The following is an 18,839-nucleotide window of genomic DNA, read 5'->3' as shown; positions in this document are numbered from 1 at the left end:
CAACATTCACAAGCGCATCCATGGAGTGGGCTTTAAGAAGCATGCTCCTCACTCACTCAAAGAGATCCGGAAGTTTGCCATGAAAGAGATGGGGGACTCCAGATGTGCGCATAGATACCAGGCTCAACAAAGCTGTCTGGGCCAAAGGAATAAGGAATGTCCCCTATGGGATCCGTGTGCAGCTATCTAGAAAACCCAATGAGGATCAAAGTTCAAGGCCAGGTAAGAAAGGCTATGAGACTATCTCTAGTAAACTACTCAGAAAAAAACGAAGTGGTGCTGGAGTTCAAGTAGAGCTCCAGCGTTTAGCAAAAACCTCAGGGACAGTGCCCAGTCCCTGGTTTCAGGTCCCAGGACCGCAAAAGGGTGGGGCTGGGGGGGGGGCGGGGGAGGGAGTCCGGGACTTGGGAAGTAAAGGGACCTGTGCTTTATTATTGGTGAAATCATTTGGCCGAATAGTTCATTCTCCTTCTACAATAAAGTTCATACCTGGCTCATTTTGGGCAAATAATAATAATAATAATAATTAATAATAATAATAATGGGCTCTCTCTCCCCCCCTTTCTTTTAAGTGCTGTTCCTGAACTCAGGGTTTGGAAACTTTCCCTGAGATTCTTTTTCTCAAGGCTAATGTTCTACCACTTGAGCCACAGTGCTAGTTCCAACTTTTTCAGAGTAGTTAATTAGAGATAAGCATCTCATAGACTTTGAATAGCAACCCTCAGGTCTCAGCTTTCTAAGTAGCTAGGATTACAGGTGTGAGTCACTGAAGGGCTCTTTTAAATTTATTTAGATAGATTTGTTATTTATCATATGTGGGCAGACATGAAAAGGAAAATATATGTACGACAGATTGGCCAAGGTTTTCCTGAAACTTTTTTCCCTACTGAGTTCGGCTGCTCTTCTTCTTTTTGTTTTAATATATTTTTATTGTAACGATACTGTACAGAAGGGTTACAGTTACATGGGTAAGGTAATGAGTACATTTACTATTGCACATTGCTACTCCCTCCTCTGATCCCCCCCACCATCCCTTCCCTCCCTACCTCCCCAACTCCTTCCTCCTCCTCCAAGTTGTCAAGTTCATTTTCAACAGTGTCTTGTACATCTATCTCATTGTTACAAAGGGTCATCTCATTGTTTCATCATTTTGTTATTTCCCTTCCCCTCCCCAAATTACAAAAAAAATGTATATACAAGATCAATACAGTGAAAACAGGGGTTATACCATGGGGGAAGAACATACAAAACAAACAAAAAAATCACTTAGTACATTAAAAACAACAACAAAGATAAAACCTCGTTTCCCTATCTTGGGGTTGCTTAGCATCATCTAATATGGTCATATAGACATCAGCTTCTCTTCTTAATCTGTTTAGAGACATGATCTTTAATGTCAGTTTTATTGAATACAATGTAGAGTTTTGTTCCCCAAAATGACAGTACAGCACAATGACAACTGTATCATGATTGTTACCTAGCTAACAGTGAGTCAAAGTGACAGTGATTTAAGATGCCATGAATTGCTGGGCACAAGTGCTCACACTGTATAAATGGCTCATGCCTGCTACTCAGGAGGCTGAGATCTGAGAATTGAGGTTTGAAGCCAGCCCACGCTGGAAAAATCCATGAGACTCTTATCTTTAATTAACCAGCAAAGAGGTAGCTGTGGAGATGTGGCTCAAATAGTAGAATGCCAGTCTTGAGCAAACAAACTAAGGGACAACACTTAGGCCCTCAGTTCAAGCCCCAATACTTGCACGCATGCATGCACGTGCACACATGCACACACACACAATGCCATGAATTATGAGAAGTCAAGTACTTGAGGCACCTTGTTTTAGAGATGTGGGAACAAAATGTAGCTGAGTATAAAGGAATATGTTTGGTTTGGGTGGCAAGTCATGGTGACAGATTATTGCACACAAAATGTAAAATATTTTACAGCACTTTCTATTAATTCAGTTAAATACCAACTTCACAGAAATCCTGCACAGATACACAGAATTTTTCTTAGACTGATGACTGTTTCATTTTGTGAAATCCCTAGGACCGAAAGTGAGCAAAATCATTTAGCTTCCAGAATAAATCTCCAGCTCTTCTTCTGAAAAGAAGTGACTGTGGACAGGGTTTATTTGTCAGTCCATCAAGCTCGGAGGCAGTCTTATATAGTTCCAAGCAAAGACTCCTGCCAATATTTATATCCTTTATTTTAAAAACATTCAATTTCTAAAATAAATAAATATAAATAAATAAATAAAACATTCAATTTCTAGCCAGGCACCAGTGGCTCACGCCTGTTAATCTTAGCTTTACAGTCTGAGGATCTGAGGATCACAGTTTGAAGCCAGCCCAGGCAGAAAAGTCCATAACACTCTTATCTCGAATAAACCTTTAAAAAAGCCAGGATTGGTGCTGTGGCTCAAGTAGTAGAGTGCTAGCCTTGAGCAACAGAAGCTCAGGGACAGTGTCCAGGCCCTTAGTCTAAAGTCCAGGACTGGTGCACTCACATACAAATAGAATTAATAGGGCTGGGAAGTTGGCTCAGTGGTAGAGCGCTTGCCTTGCATGCCTGAGGCCCTGGGTTCGATTCCTCAGCACCACATAAGCAAAAAGAAAAAAGCCGGAAGTGGTGCTGTGGCTCAAGTGGTGGAGCCTTGAGCTGAAGAGCTGAGGGACAGCGCCCAGGCCCAGAGTTCAGGCCCCACAACCGGACCCAAAAAACAAAACAAAACAAAAACAAATAGAATTAATAAAGTTAAAAAATTAAAGAGCATGCTCTAATATAAGACGTCATATTTGTGTGTAGTTGTCAAAACTTTTTTGATGAAAGAATAATAGTAGCATTCCTTCTCATTTTGTGCCTATACTTTAAATATACTTTTCCAACCTTAGAGTCAAAATTTTTAGATTTATGAATAACCCTAACTCCAATATATTTTATGAGAAGATATATTCAGGAGAGAAAAAAATGTAAAATTGGTAGTAACCACTAGAATGGAAGAAAATATTCTGTATGGCTTGAATATAAATGACCAACATGCCAGTTTTCTTTTACAATAAATTAGTTAGAATGTATTAAAGCTCATAAAAATTATTTTCCATAAACGTGTTTATGGAAATGTTTATTTTCATAAGCATTTAAATTTAATCTCAAGGGTTTTCATTTTGAAGTTAATACTTTACATGCGCATCCACCTCCAAGGTAGTTGAATGCTGGTGCTTCTCTGTGTGTCCAGTGGAGGGCAGTAATGCCCATCTTTAGGAAGGGCATTCATGTTTTGGATTGGACCGGCGTCCCTCAGAGAAACCAGACACTAGGTTCCATCTCTGACATTTGGCTCCTGTCACTGTCCTTGGCCCCATCAACGAGGTCATGACCTGGTGAATTCAGGACACCTAGTAACAGAAGTGCAGCCTTAGTTTTCAGAATGTCTGCTCCCAGCCCTGAGATGTGGGTCTTACCATATACCAAGAACTGTACTTCTTCCCTGCTGTTCCCTTGCTGACAGAGGTTAGCAGTGGACAGGCGCTGCTCCCGTGGTGGCATCGTTTGCTTCCTCAGAGCCTCTGCCAGCTTCATCCTTTTCAAGGAACGGGCCATCCCCAGTGTCTCTTTCCTTTGCACTTTCTGCTACAGTGAATGGGCAGTTATCCACATGATCTTCATTATTATTTTTTTAATCTAAAGAAAATGTTGAATTAAAATTTTAGTTCCTTGGGCTGGGAAGGTGGCTCAGTGGTAGAGCGCTTGCCTTGCATGCTCGAGGCCCTGGGTTCGATTCCTCAGCACCACATAAGCAAAAAGAAAAGAAAAGCCGGAAGTGGCGCTGTGGCTCAAGTGGTAGAGTGCTAGCCTTGAGCTGAAGAGCTGAGGGACAGCGCCCAGGCCCAGAGTTCAGGCCCCACGACCGGACCCAAAAAAAAAAAAAAAAATTTTAGTTCCTTAACTAAATGACAAATGCTCAAGAATGAATTGCTGTAACTTTGAGTACAACCTAGTCTCTAACCAGAGGGCAATTAATGCAATCACTTATGTGATCAGTGAAGGCTTAGAACACCTTCCATGGCTGTCACTAATATACAGTAGATTTCCCAGTTCTTCTTTTAGTTGCAAGGAACGCATACTGTATGTATATATATATATATATATATATATATATATATATATACATATATACACACACACATATATACACACATATATATACGTATATATATACCATATATACACACTATATATAGTATGTATATAGTATATATATATATATATATATCACTAGGACTGGGCACCATTGGCTTATGCTTGTAATCCTAGCTACTCAGGAAGCTGGGATCTGAGGATCATGGTTCAAAGCTAACCTGGATAGGAAAGTCTGTGAGACTCTTATCACCAATTAACCACCAAAAAGCCAGAAGTGAAGACATGGCTATAGTGGTAAAGTGTTAGCCTTGAGAGAAAAAGCTAAGGAACAGCATCCAGAGCCTAAATTCAAGCCCTAGTATGATCACACACACACACACACACACAGATAGATAGATAGATGATAGGTTAGATAGATGATAGCTAGATTAGATAGATAGATAGATAGATAGATAGATAGATAGATAGATAGATAGATAGATAGATAGATAGAAATTCCAGCTAACTGGACAGTAGTTTATTTACCTCCTGGCCTAAGAAATAGAATATTACTAAGATGTCCCTGCTTTGTTCTTCTCTGCTTCTGTTCACCTCCTCTCAAAATTGATCAGACTCCTGAATTATTCTTTTTATGATTTTCCTTATGATCTGAATCTGTTCTGTTCAATTGATCTAGAGGCTTTCCTTTTTGGTGAGACAATGAGGGACCTGCCCCTCCCCTTCTCAGTCCCCAGCCCTTGTTCTTTTATACAGTGATCTTGACACTCTTATCCTTTTACTGTATTAGCCTCAATATCCATAATCAATCATTAGCACAAAAACTAAAAAATGTATGAGATTCTGAATCCCTTAGCTTACCCCTCAGCCCATGTTCTGGCTCTGGGTTTCTCTCTACCACTGGTGAAGGCTAGTTGAACTATGCAGAGCTTCAGCTTCCCGAGAAATGTAAATAATGAGAGGCCCTGCTCCTCAGGACTGTGAAGGTTACATCGTGATGATATGAGCAGCGTGCTTAGAAGTTTCCCTGGAAGTGCATAATGAATGTAAGCCATTGACTTGAAATGGAGCTTCTGAAGTCTATTCCCCTTAGCCAGAATTCCTGTACCTTTCCACCAGAAGAAAAAGCTGGGAGCTGGAATCAGCTTCCTTTCTTTTCTCCACACTTCTGCTTTTGCATTTGCAAAAAATAATAATAATATTGTGAAATAGAGAATAATAAAGAATATTAATAATAATACAGGCTCACGCCTGTATTCCTAACTACTCAAGAGGCTGAGATCCAAGGATAGCAGTTCAAAGCCAGCCTAGATAAGAAAGTCCAATTAACAAGAAAGTCTCCAATTAACCAGCAAAAAGCCAGAAGTAGAGGGGTGGCTCCAGTGATAGAGTGCCATCCTTGAGCAAAAAAAGCTGAGGAGCGCAGGAGGCCCCGAGTTCAAGCCTCAGTGTACACACACACACACACACACACACACACACACACACACACACACACACACACACACACACACACACACACACACACACACACACACACAAGCTTGTTGTGAAGATGAAATGTGTAACCAAGGGAAACTACCCAGTATGTTATCTCTATTTTCAGTGCTCAACAATTTCATGTAAGTTGTTTATCTGGATTTAATTTTACAAGTGCATCTTAGTTCTAATACTCTCTCCAGTGCCTCTATCCTGGCATATACACTTGCTCAGGGGCCACTAGCAAAGAATGCTGGGACAAATGGAAGGCGTAGGGTTGCCCGAGGTTCCAGATCCTGTAACTCCTCTTTGTTTCATCTTTTTATGGTGCAGGGAGCTTGGGAGGAGACACTGTTCCTTTTTCTGAGCCAAGTTTTCCTTCCTAGTTCCTTTCCCTGGGCCCACAGTCTGCTTTGCTGGCTTAGAGCAGACTTTGCAAAGCCCCTTCTTAACTTGTTTTCCAGAATGAGAGGGAAGTTTAACATAACAAAATTTTATAGCTCCTGCCTAGTAACATATATTACTTGAAAAAAATGCCTTTCCCTTATCATACATTATTCTTTTACATGTACGATTTTCCTGACGTATTGAAGCAATATTGTATGGTTTGCTGTGACTTGGAGGTTTACGGCCCTTCTGTGGCAGAGCAGACTAAACATAATTCATTCATAGCTACTTAGTGCTCAGGGAAATAAACCCCTGATCTTAAATAACTATGGTGTGACCTCTGTAAAATATTATTTATGGTTTTAAAGTCGCTATTATGTAGATATCAACATGTGCCAAATGTTATAAACCAAACACCAGCCAGCAAATGGGACAACTACTATTTCTGCCTTTCTTTTTTTCTTTTTTCCTTTCTGTTCTGGGTATTTTTTTCCTATGCAATTTTTTGTTTAAGTAGATTCTGGTGTAATTGCCCAGTGGTGGAAAGCAATGTTCATTTACATTTTATTATAGAATACTCCAGTAAGTAAAAAATTCTCCCCTATAAAAGAGTACCACAAAAATGTAAATATCCCATTAACACCGTACAGTTTAGTAGGAAAGACACTGATGACCTATGAGCATAAAACCCTTCCCCATTCTCAGTGCACTAATGGAACCAGTCTGCTACTAATTTCTGCAAATTAGCTGATGGAGAAAACCCTGGTTAGACATTCCAGGCCTCCAGATGGGAACTCTAAGCTTAGGGTTTCCATACTGCTTTAGGATAAATGAGCATTTCCAGCACTCTTTTTTTTTTTTTTTGGTCAGTCGCAGGGTTTGAACTCTGTGCTTAGGCGCTGTCCCTGCGCTCTTCAGCTCTACTGCTTGAGCCACAGTGCCACTTCCAGTTTTCTAGTAGTTTATTGGAGATAAGAGTCTCACAGACTTTCCTACCAGGGCTGGCTTTGAATCGTGATCTTTAGATCTCAGCCTCCTGAGTAGCTAGGATTACAGGCCACCGGCGCCCAGCTACAACAGCACTCTTAACTCTAACATTTTCAGTGTTCAAAGTGCTATCTCTGTATCTCACTTTCCCTGAGTAATTAATTCATAAGCACTTAACTAGATGGTAGCAAACAAAATGTTCAGGGTAGTAAAGTAGTGGAATTATCTGTTTCTTCCTTTTTTTCTTTCATTTCTTTCTTTTCTCTTTCTCTCTTTTCTCTCTTTTTTCTTTCCTTCCTTCCTTCCCTCCTTTCTTCCTTCCTTCCTTCCTTTTTTTTTTTTTTTTGTCAATTGTGGGGTTTGAGTTCAGGGCCTGGGCACTGTCCCTTTTTTTGCTCAAGGTTCTCTACCACTTCGAGCCACAGTACCACTTCTGCTTTCCTGGTAATTAATTGGAGATAAGAGTCTCAAAGGGACTTCCCTGCCAGGGCTGGCTTTGAACTGCAATCCTCAGATCTCAACCTCTTGAGTAGTTAGGATTACAGGCGTGAGCCACAATTGCCTGGCCTAAATACATTATTTTGTGCAAGTCCTGGGGCTTGAACTCTGGGCCTGTCTTTGAGCTTTTGTGCTCAATAGCTCGCACCCTACCACTTGAGCCACAGCTCCACTTCCAAGCTATCCATTTCTTAATTGTTATTGAAATTTTTTTATTTTTATTTTTATTGTCAAGATGATATACAGAGGGGTTACAGTATGGTAATGAGTACATTTCTTGTCAATCTTGTTACCCTTCCTTTAATTTTCTCCTACTTTCCCTCCTCCCCACTCTTCCCCCCCCCCCAAGTTGAAAAGATCATTTCCAACATATTGTCTTATGTATATTGGGCTTTGGTCTGGCAATAATATGAAAAAAGAAAAGGATCTCAGCTCCTACTGAATGAACAGCCTGAATAGGAAGTATGGTAAGAGCTCTAAGAGAAGGATGGAATAAGGGAAGACGAGGCTGAGGTCAGGAAGTCAAAGAGAAGGAGGGTTAGAAGAAGATGAAGACACTAAACTGAGTCTTGAGAAAGAATGAATGGATAGATTTGGGTGGGCAGGTGGGCAGGCAAAAGCAGCATAAGCAAAGACATGAGAGTGTGTTGGATATAGGTGTCTTTAGTTAACGCATATGACCATGATTTGGTGGGAAGCTGGAGGAAACGTAGATGAAAACGAGAGCAAAGCCAACCACAAAGTCCTTGCGTCTTCTAAGCAATTTAGACTTCCTTAAGTCAAGGGGCGATGTGTGAGATTTGAGCTTTGGGTAGTTTATTATGGTTGACATGGGCCAGGCCATGCTGAAGAGAAGACTAAAAGCACACTCGGGGCACTGAAATGACAGGACCTGCTGGGTAAGCAGGAAACAGAGGATAGAACAGCAGGCAGGTGAGGTTTTTGGCCTAAGTGATTGAGGGGTGGATATAAAAGTGAATTTATGCACCTAGGAAGGAAAAATGTGGAAGGAGAGATAATGAATTGCGTACTGCCCATCCAGAGTGGATGGTATCTACATGGCCATTTGGATATGCCCAAGAGGCCATTGGAAATATGAATTTGGAGACAAACAGTAGCCACTTATATATGTGATGTTCCATGATATTTTAAAGACTTATGGACTAATTTTCTCCTCTAAGGGAACCGTGAAAACTTCCACAGTTCAGTGATTTGTAAACTATGCATTAATCTGTAACAGAAAAAAATTAAAAAGCAATGTTTTACCTTCTATCACTTAGAATGAGGGGTATTCTGTCTCTTATTTTAGGGGCTATAACAAAAAAGGGGGATATGCTGTTTATTCATTAAATTGCTGGAGTGGTCTGTTTCAATACATCGTCTCATCCAGAAGCTTAACGCTAGTCTACTTTCTTTTTTTCCCCAGTCTTGGGGCTTGAACTCAGGGCCTGGGCACTGTCCCTGAGCTTCTTTTGCTCCAAGCTAGCACTCTGCCACTTGAGCACCACTTCTGGTTTTTTTCTGTTTATGTGGTGCTGAGGAATCAAACCCAGGGCTTCGTGCATGCTAGGCAAGCACTCTATCACTAAGCCACATTCCCAGCCCCTAGTCTACATTTCTTGAGCCAAACCAGTGGAGAGGCAATAGTTAGGAATGAAGTATTTGTAAATATCATGAGCCAATCCATCCTGTCAACTGCTGTGATTTAAGTATCTGTTGTGTACCAGGCTTAGTGATAACAAAGACATGACACACTGTTTTAAAGGAGAAGAAAATAATGCCAACAAAACAATGCATGTTTTAAGGGGGAAGCTCAAGAATAAGGAGAGAGAGTGGTTGAGATTTGAGCACCAGCTTGGAGACAGGAGTGAATGCATGGCTATGTCATTGACTTAGCTTGTAAGAAAAATGGAAGTATATTTCTTGGCATTCAGTGACAAATATTCAACATAAAGGTTTAGATATTTACAAGATCTTTTGGGATTTGGGATCTGTAAAGAGAAGGCTGTTCCTGGCTTGGAGTTTTCTGCTTGCTACAGTAGAATGAGAATGAGAATGAGAATGAGAAGCAGAAAAACAAGAACAAGAGAAGAAAAGAAAAACAGAAAGATAAAGAATGGGGTTAGGAAAAACTAGACAAGGAAGATCGTTAAGAATGGAAAGGAAGGGCTGGGAAGGTGGCTCAGTGGTAGAGTGCTTGCCTTGCATGCATGAGGCCTTAGGTTCGATTCCTCAGCACCAAATAAGAAAAAGGAAAAAATCCAGAAGTGGTGCTGTGGCTTAAGTGGTAGTGCTCTCCTTGAACTGAAGAGCTGAGGTACAGCACCCAGGCCCAGAGTTCAGGCCCCACCACCGGACCCAAAAAAAAAAAAATGGAAAGGAAATTTAAAAATGCCTATGTTCCAAGACATTTTTTTTTGTTGGTATTGGGGCTTGAACTCTGGGCCTGGGCTCTGTCTGTGAGCTCCTCAGCTCAAGGTGAACGCTCTACCACTTGAGCCACAGCACCACTTCCGGTTTTCTGGCAGTTAAACATGAGAGTCTCACAGACTTTCCTGTCTGGGCTGGCTTTGAACCACAATCCTCAGATCTCAGGCTCCTGCATAGCTAGGATTACAGGCATTAACCACCAGTGCCTTGCTCTATGACATATTTTTTTCCCATGACATATTAATTTTCCCTGAGACTCACTGTTTCCCTTTTGTCATTCATTTTTCTAATGTATTGTCCTCATATTTGAAACATAGTTATGGCCACAATGAGCCTCTAAAATGTCTTCAAAGAGTACTTTTGGAGAATGTTCGTGAGGCCTGATTGAACCTCCACATGATTGCACACCCTGTTCTCTTACTTCCTGTTGGCCTGAAGTCACATAACCTACCCTAATGCACCTGCCTATGTCAGTTACTCACTCAGTGCAAACCCAGAGTCCTCCTAGGACTGCAGAAGAGACGGGGAGAGAGGGGGAGTAAAGGCAAGTGACTGTTTTGCTTTGGCTCCCTGCTGGCTTTGTCTAGTAATTCTGAATAATAAAAAATAATTACCATAGAAACGTTGACTGTGTTTTATTCCTTTGCATGACGTGATTTCATTATGGAAATGGGAGAAAGGAACAAAGTGGGAAGGAGGGGATGAGGCAGAAAAGTGAGTCCAAAGGAGAAGAAAATGGAGGGAGGATAGAAGAAAAAAGGAATGAAGGTAGGAAGGAAGGAAGCAAGGAAGGAAGGAAGCAAGGAAGGAAGAAAGGAAGGATCCTTTCAAAAGCTGCATGGGGCTGAGAATGTGGCTTAATGGTAGAGTGCTTGCCTAGAATGCATGAAGCTCTGAGTTCAATTCCATACCACATAAACAGAAAAGGCTGCAAGTGGTGCTGTGGCCCAAGTGGTAGAGCACTAGCATTGAGCACAGAGAGGCTCAGGGACAGAGCCCAGGCCTTGAGTTCAAGTCCCAGGACCGGCAGGGGAAAAAAAAAGCTGTTCACATGGAAGGAGCCAGTGGCTCACACCTTTAAACCTAGCTACTCAGGGAGGCTGAGATCTGAGGATCTCAGATCTGGGCAGGAAATTCCTGGGACTCAAAACCTGGGGAAGTAAAGCTGTGGCTCAAGTGGTAGAGAGCTAGCCTTGATTCCAAAAGCTTAGGGACTGTGCCCAGGCCTAGCACGTATGTGTGTGCGCGTGTGTGTGTGCACGCGCACGCACACACACACACACACACACACACACACACACACACACACACACATACACCCCAAAAAGACAAAACAAAAACCTGTAAGAAACTTCAGGCTTCATTGAACGGAGCACCATGAGACAAGGTTAAAATACTCAGACCCATTATGTTGGCCATATTTCAATATTAATTCTAGCCAGTTTTCCTGTAATCATGAAATTTCTCTGTAAGATTACCACAGTGTTTTAGCTCAGCTGGCCTTGTGCTTTCTGTGTGAAAAAATTTGAAAAAGTATTTATTCTGCTTAACCACAATAGGGATAAACCCAGGCAGTGAACAATAGTTGATTTCCTTTGACTTTCTGAGAGTCCCCAAGGATATTCCAAAGGCTGAAAATGTTCTGAGAAAGAAGCCATTTTTCCAGTTGCATCACAACAGAACACATTACCCTGTGAACTGCAGGCTACCTTGAATAAGACAAAAGGACTCTTATTTTAAAATATTTTGATACTTTATCTTGAGGGATGAGAAGTGCTTCTCTACTCCATTCTCTGGGAGTTTCTGAGAATCTGAAGATTTCATATAACAGGTTAATGAACAGAGAGTCATTTCTACCCTAAGTACCCCTGGCTACCATTTTGCTTAACTAGAAACAAGTTGTTAATTTGCTCTGATCTCTTTAGTGAGAGTATCAGAGGAGGAGCTTTAGGTTTTTGTTTTTGTGCCAGTCTCAGGGCCTTGAACTCAGGGCCTGGGTGCTGTCCATGAGCTTTTGCACTCAAGGCTAGCTCTTTATCACTTGAGCCACAGCTCCACTTCCTGATTTTTGGTAGTTAATTGGAGATAAGTGTCTTACAAGGACTTTCCTGCTCAGGCTGGCTTTGAACCACAATCCTGAGTAGCTAGGATTATAGGCATGAGCCACTGGTGCCTACCCTTGAGAGGTTTTTATGGTGTTCCACAATATCAGCATTAAGCTTAACCATTAGAAAACCCAGAAAGGAACTGTAAATCAGAACTCAGGAGAACTGGGCAAAGGTAATCCTGTGAGTTGTGTGTATCATGTTACTCAAGTTCAATTGTATCTTCACCCTTTTTTTCATATTTAAGCCTAGAAAGTAACATTGCAGTGAGTTTATGGACAGTTCTCATTTTTTATTGTTGCTAAGAACTGAATGGCGTATGGACCAAGTGTCTCTTTGCTGCACTCAGACTCTAGTCACCTCATTGGGTTGAAATGTTACTGCAGATCTTCCCAAAGTGTGGTCTGCATGTGGTCCCACGGTGACTAGAGGTTGGAAAAAATTATGGAGACACAGTTGTATTGCAAAGATATTTTGCATCTGTCTTGGAGAGCCAGGGTTTCAACTCACACTCTCTCTTTCAGCTCATGGTTGGCCCTCTACCACTTGAGCCACTCCTCCAGTCTGGCTTTTTGCTGGTTAAATTGGACGTAGACTCTTGTCTGGTCTGTCTTTGAACTGTTATCCTCCAGATCTCACCCTCCTGAGTGGCTAGGATGGCTAAGTGCTAGCAGAACCCACTTCTCTTTCTCAAAAAGATGAAAGATATAAACCACTTCAGGTACTTATCATCCTTCATTTGGACTTTTTTTAGACACATTTTCCTACCACCAATTTATTCTATGTCATTCCTTTAGACAATTCTATGAACTCATCCTTTAGAGGATTCATTTTTTCAGAGGATGTGTTTCTTTAATCACTTTTTAGACTGATGGCGTCACAGAATGGTGGGAACAATATAGGCAGAAAGCAGCCACCCTATCATCCTTAAGAACAATACCCACGCCCGCACTGGAGGCTCACACCTGTAATCCTAGCTACTCAGGAGGCTGAGATCTGAGGATGGCAGTTCGAAGCTAGCCAGAGCAGTAAAGTCCGTGAGACTCTTACCTGCAATTAACCACATAAAAACCAGAAGTAGCACTGTGACTCAAGTGGTAGAGCACTAGCCTTGATCATAAAGAGGCTCAGGGATGGTGCTGATGTCCTGAGTTCAAGCCCCACAACCGACAAAAAACAAACAAACAATACCATACATTTGGGTGAGAATTCTCAAACCCGTCAGCTTCCTCCTTTCCCGTAACTAACTAGCTTGTTATTATGAGCAACTCCTTTCAATAAATAAAGTTATTTTAAATAATTTTTTTTTTACAATTAAAACAGTAAGTTGGGCATAGTGTTGCACATCTGTTCTAGCACTTGGGAGGCTGAGGCTGGAGGATTGTACCTCTAGGCCCAGCAAGACCCTATTTCAAAAGCAAAACCACCTCACCCAAACATGCATGTATTTATGAGTGTATGTTATTTTCAGGAAAATGTATACTTGTATTAATATTCACATCAATATCTATGAACCCAAATGTAGGTATATACGTATAACCACCTCTAGGGCTTTGTCACTCATGACTTTGAAACCTCTGCATGACATGTTGCAAACAGTTCTTTGTGAGAGAGAAAAATCACTGCATGGAAGAAGCCAAAGCAAGAAGATCCAGCCTGGAGAAGGCTATGTGTATGTGTTTTCCAACCTTCCTCCTCCTGTTGCAATTTACAGCTCCTAGGATAATTCTATGTATTTCCCTTGTCCTCACCTCAAAGAAAAGGACTCTTTTGAGCATAAAGAGATCTAAACTTACACTGAAGCAACCATGATGTTCACTAAAGACTGGGCTCAACTGGTGTGCACATGATCTCCAAATTATGTAGATCTTACTTTAATTCAATACATTCTTCCATTCTTTGCTAGCAAATCAGTGAGGTATTTGATCTGCAGCATATTTCATGAAGACCAGAAAACTAGCTCCATATTTATATAGAATAATACACTACTGAATTTCATCAGCATATCTCCAAATAGATCTTATATAACCTTTGCATAGTTGAATTCTTCCACCTTTAGTCTGCAAGGCTTAAGTCCAAGGGAGATGGGAGATGAAGCTGTGTTAACAGTTAGTGTTCCATCCCAGGGCCTGGAGCCCAATGTGGGCCTTTAGCAACTTAGTAGGACCGGACCAAAAAAAAAAATTTAATATATGGTTTTTTTTTTGGGGGGGGGTCCGATCGTGGGGTCTGAACTCTGGGCCTGGGCGCTGTCCCTCAGCTCTTCAGCTCAAGGCTAGCGCTCTACCACTTGAGCCACAGCGCCAGTTCTGGCTTTTTTCTTTTTGCTTATGTAGTGCTGAGGAATCGAACCCAGGGCCTCAGGCATGCAAAGCAAGAGCGCTACCACTGAGCCACCTTCCCAGCCCTTAATATATGTTTTATTGTACAAATATTGTACAGAGAGGTTACAGTTACATGAGTAAGGTAATGAGTACATTTCCTATCAAGCATTATTACCTCCTCCTTTGTTTTTCCCCTATCATCCCTTCCCTCTCCACCTCCCTAACTCCTCCCTCTCCCTCCAAGTTGTAAAGTTTGTTTTCAACATCGTGTCTTGCACATCTCTTTGCTACAATGGGTTAACCTGTATCCTTGTTTCAGCATTCTGTTATTTCCCTTCTGCTCCCCAAATTAGAAAAATGTATATACAAAATGTATATACGGTGAAAACAGGGGTTATACCATGGGGGAAGAACATACAAAATAAAAATCACATGGCACATTATAAGTACATTAAAAAAAAAAACAAGAAGAAGAAAGATAAAACCACTTGTGTCCCTATCTTGGGGTTCATTTTGCTTAACATTTTTATTTCTTGGTCGGTCGTGGGGCTTGAACTCTGGGCTTGGGCGCTGTCCCTGCGTTCTTAAGCTCAAGGCGAGTGCTCTACCACTTGAGCCACAGTGCCATTTCCAGTTTTCAAATGTTTTATTGGAGATAAGAGTCTCATGGACTTTCCTGCCCGAGCTGGCTTTGAACCGTGATCTTCAGATCTCAGCCTCCTGAGTAGCTAGGATTACAGGCATAAGCCACCAGTGCCCAGCCTTAGCATCATCTTATGTGGTCTTCCGTACATAGCTTTTGACCTTTTCTGTTTGTCCTAGACATACACTAGTTATTGCAAATAAGAAAAACCACTGGACCTATGTTTCTTTGGGCCTGGCTTCACTTAAAATTTTTTCCGTCTTTCCATTTCCTAACAAATGAGGCAGTGTCATTCTTTCTGATGGAGGCATAGAATTCCATTATATTTTTATATATACATCCATTATATATGTATATTATATATACATATATATATATCACATTTTCTTGATCCATTCATCTACTGAGGGACATCTGGGTTGGTTCCATATCTTAGCTATGGTAAATAATGCTGCAATAAACATAGTTGTGCTGATAGCTTTAGTATGGTCTTGTTTGTGATCATTTGGGTAAATGCCCAAAAGTGGGATTGCTGGATCATAGGGGAGCTCTATGTGGAGTCTTTTGAGGAACCTCCATACTGCTTTCCAAAGTGGTTAAGCCAGTTTACACTCCCACCAACAATGCAGTAAGTTCCCTGTGTCCACATCCCTTCCAGCATCTGTTGTTATTACAGTTCTTGATTATAGCCATTCTAACTGGGGTGAGGTGGTATCTCAATGTTGTTTTGATTTGCATTTCTTTTATGGCCAGAGAATTGAGCATTTCTTCATTTGTTTATTGGCCATTCTTATTTCTTCTTCAGAGAAGTTTCCCTTTAAGTCTTTAGTCCACTTATTAATCGGCCCCCAGAGCAGGCCCCAAATGGCCCCCAGAGGAGGCCCCAAATGACCCCCAAAGGCCTCTAGAGGCCTGCACTGCCCCCCACAGGCCTGCCCTGCTTTGCTCTGGTAGGTCCTCTTGCCTGCTTTCCCCTCCTGCTGTCTCACTCTCCACCCTACTCCCCTACTCCCCTCTCCATTGCTCTCTACCCTCCTCTAGAGCCTCAGAACACACAACCTCCCCGACTCCCACAGGACTAACCTGCTCGTCTGCCTAATAGGTTCCAACTGCCATTCATGTTCCTCCCCCAAGGTGCCCACTGTCCAATCACTTCTTGGCAGCCCCACCCATCCACCCCCTCCAGTAGCACGCCCCGCCCACTTTCGGCGGCATGCCCCGCCCCTTTCCGTGGCAAGGTACTCCCGCTGGGGTGGTGACCATGGCAGACTCTCGACGCCCCACCCCCTCGGCAGCCGGGTCCTCGGAGTGGGGAGGCTCTCTTGACGCCCCGCCCCCTCCAGCGGGTCCGCCCACCGGGCCGCGCTGATTACTGAAAAAAAGAAAATGACGGAAGTGAACACGACGGAAGTGAACAGCGCCTGCCCGGCCGGAAGTGACGTTGGGTACGGTTCACCAAGTCCGCTCGCAGCAGATGCCATCGTGCCTGGAGACGGTGCACCGGGCTCGAGGCGCCCTGGACTGCTGCAAAGGTCTAAACACTAGCCAAACCCAGGACTAGGGAGTTGCCCTTCTGGGGCCAACACCTCCAAGGGGCAGCAGGGAGGAGCCCGGCAGCTAGAACTCCGGTGACCGCCTCTGGCCTGTGGGGCCTTGGGCTGCTTCTCGGGTGTTTGGACTTGAGGCTGCCAGGCGCCCACAGCCCGCATGCGCACTCCGTGTGTGGCACGCACCAGGTGACGTCACAAAGGACCCGTTGGGCAGTGCGACCTCAGCTCCCAGAGGCGATGGAAGGAGCAAGGTGGCTCCAGCCACGCCTCCGCCCCCTGGCTGTGATGGGAAACATGCTCAGTAAATACATCCTTACCTGGGAGGGTTTACAGTGCAGGACGTGGGCCTGCAAGCCTGTTCATAGCATGGCCAACCTGGATCTCAGGCAGGCGCCTCCTTCAGCCGGTCACCACAGGGCCCCTAAGAGGAGGCGCCCACGCTAGAGGCCGCAGACTCTACACTGGAGAAGGTCTCCTGGGCATCTCAAGAGAACTCTCCCAAAGATCTGTGCCTGGGCTACCAACTGGCTATGCTGGAATACCGCCCTCTACCCCCCAGAAGCACAAGGACCCCTTCTTCTCATCCTGGCTTCTAATTTCAATACCTAAGCTTTTTGCTCACGTTGACAAGCCAAACACATCCTGTCAACCCCATCTTCCTGACTCAAGGGACACAGAGACCAAAGGCCAAGAAGATCCAGAGGGGGAGTTCAAAATTCATGGAGAGCCTAAGGGACAGGCCAACAACAAGGAGAAGGGTTGACCTGGCAGTAGAGATGAAGCACCCTGCAGTCCTGTGGACATCAGAAGAGATTTCACTCTCAGGGCATGCTGTCCCAGTCCCCGGCAGGAAATTCTTCCCAAGAATGCTGGAAAGGATCAAGAGCTGTGTCTCCTATGGATACCCCTTCACTTGGCCCTCCCCAGCTGGCAAAACTCCCCTCTGGAAAGGCTGGGTGAAAATCACCTCCCCAGCTTCCCAGATTCCCAGGAGTCAGGGAAAGGGATGGAGGGGGAAGTCCACCAGCAAGTCCTGCTGCACCCAAATGGGTTGCTGTAGAGTTCCCAAAAGGAAAGCATCATTGCCATCTGTGTTTGTTTGTTTTTTGTCACTGCTGCTCCCCGTGCCCACATTGTGGGGTTGCAGTGAGCTTCCCCCACCTGCTAGACTTCCTTGTATGGATATCCAGAAGGAATTTGACATTTGTGAAAACACTCAGATTTGTAAGAGTAAAATCCATAAGACAGAAGCCTTAGAGGGTAGCACGAGGTGGTGACAGATGGCAGTGGCACCATGACTGCCTCTTCTGTTCCCCACCTGCTGCAGGAACTGGTAGATCCCTGTCCGTCCCTGTCTACCTGAACTTCAAAGATTCCAACTCTTCCCAAACCACTAATGTAGAATAGCGGACTGCTGGGGCCCAGACCCTGTCAGCACCTTCATCAAACACCAAAGGAGGACCCAGAGCCCCAGTTCGTTGATTTCCTCAGCTGACCCTCTTCCTCCCTGTACCCCTGCTTCTATTTGAGGAGTCTAAATGATGAAAATGAAGATCTTCCTCCTGTATCATGAGCTGCAACCCCTTTGCAATCCCCTGAACATTTGCCTCTCCCCTGCACAAGGGAATCCTCCATCCCTATGTGTGCAGATTCCCCTCTTTCCTCCTCTACCCGACTCCCCTCCTGCACCAACCAGGAGCAATGTGAGCACTGGCACCACCATTGTATTTGTTACTCTTGGCCCCAAGGTATCCTCTCATGTGACTATGTAGCCGGCTACAGATGATGACATGGTAGACACATTGCCTTTAGAAGAGGTCATTTTTACATCTCCCCCAGTCTCTAGCACTGAGCTCCATGCATTTCCTTCCCTAGGTCCCCTGTAGTCTGCAACTTTCTGAATGGGCCATTTCCCCATGTCCTCTGTAGCCTGTACCAGAAGCAGCCTGTGTTAGGGTCAGCCCCCACCAATACACCTCCACCCAGGGTCCCCTGTCCTTCCTAATCAATCCTTAGTCCCTCAATACAGGCCTTGGTCACAACATGTCACCCCTGCTGAGCAGCAGCACAGTGCCTCCATCCCCATGTGTGCCGTTTCTTTGGTCCTTCCCAACATGGGTCCAGCCATTGCTCCCATTCCCAGAGAAAGTACTTCCCCACCAACTAAACCATCCATGGATGATGATAATGCTCTGAATACAATGCCACCTTCAGAGGCATCAGTCTTGCAATCTCTGGTCTCGATGAATAGCCACCCTGCATTGAACCAGGTGCCTCCTGCTTCTGACCACCAAC

The 18,839-nt window shown here is 43.6% G+C and overlaps 1 long non-coding RNA gene across 1 annotated transcript; it reads right to left on the bottom strand.

Moving 5' to 3' along the window:
- Positions 1-3,158: 3,158 nt before the first annotated feature.
- LOC138807722 (uncharacterized) lies at positions 3,159-16,152 on the bottom strand. The gene is made up of 3 exons (XR_011366267.1): positions 16,078-16,152; positions 3,466-3,685; positions 3,159-3,381 (listed from the first exon to the last, which is right to left on the bottom strand). It is a non-coding gene; the product is annotated as an uncharacterized lncRNA (long non-coding RNA).
- Between the last annotated feature and the right edge of the window lie 2,687 nt (positions 16,153-18,839).

This window comes from Dipodomys merriami, unplaced genomic scaffold, assembly GCF_024711535.1.
Source record: "Dipodomys merriami isolate MVZ:Mamm:240054 unplaced genomic scaffold, mDipMer1.0.p SCAF_1, whole genome shotgun sequence".
NCBI classification, from domain to species: domain Eukaryota; kingdom Metazoa; phylum Chordata; class Mammalia; order Rodentia; family Heteromyidae; genus Dipodomys; species Dipodomys merriami.
Note: the sequence above shows the minus strand (reverse complement) of the source record. Positions and strands in the feature narration are given on the sequence as shown.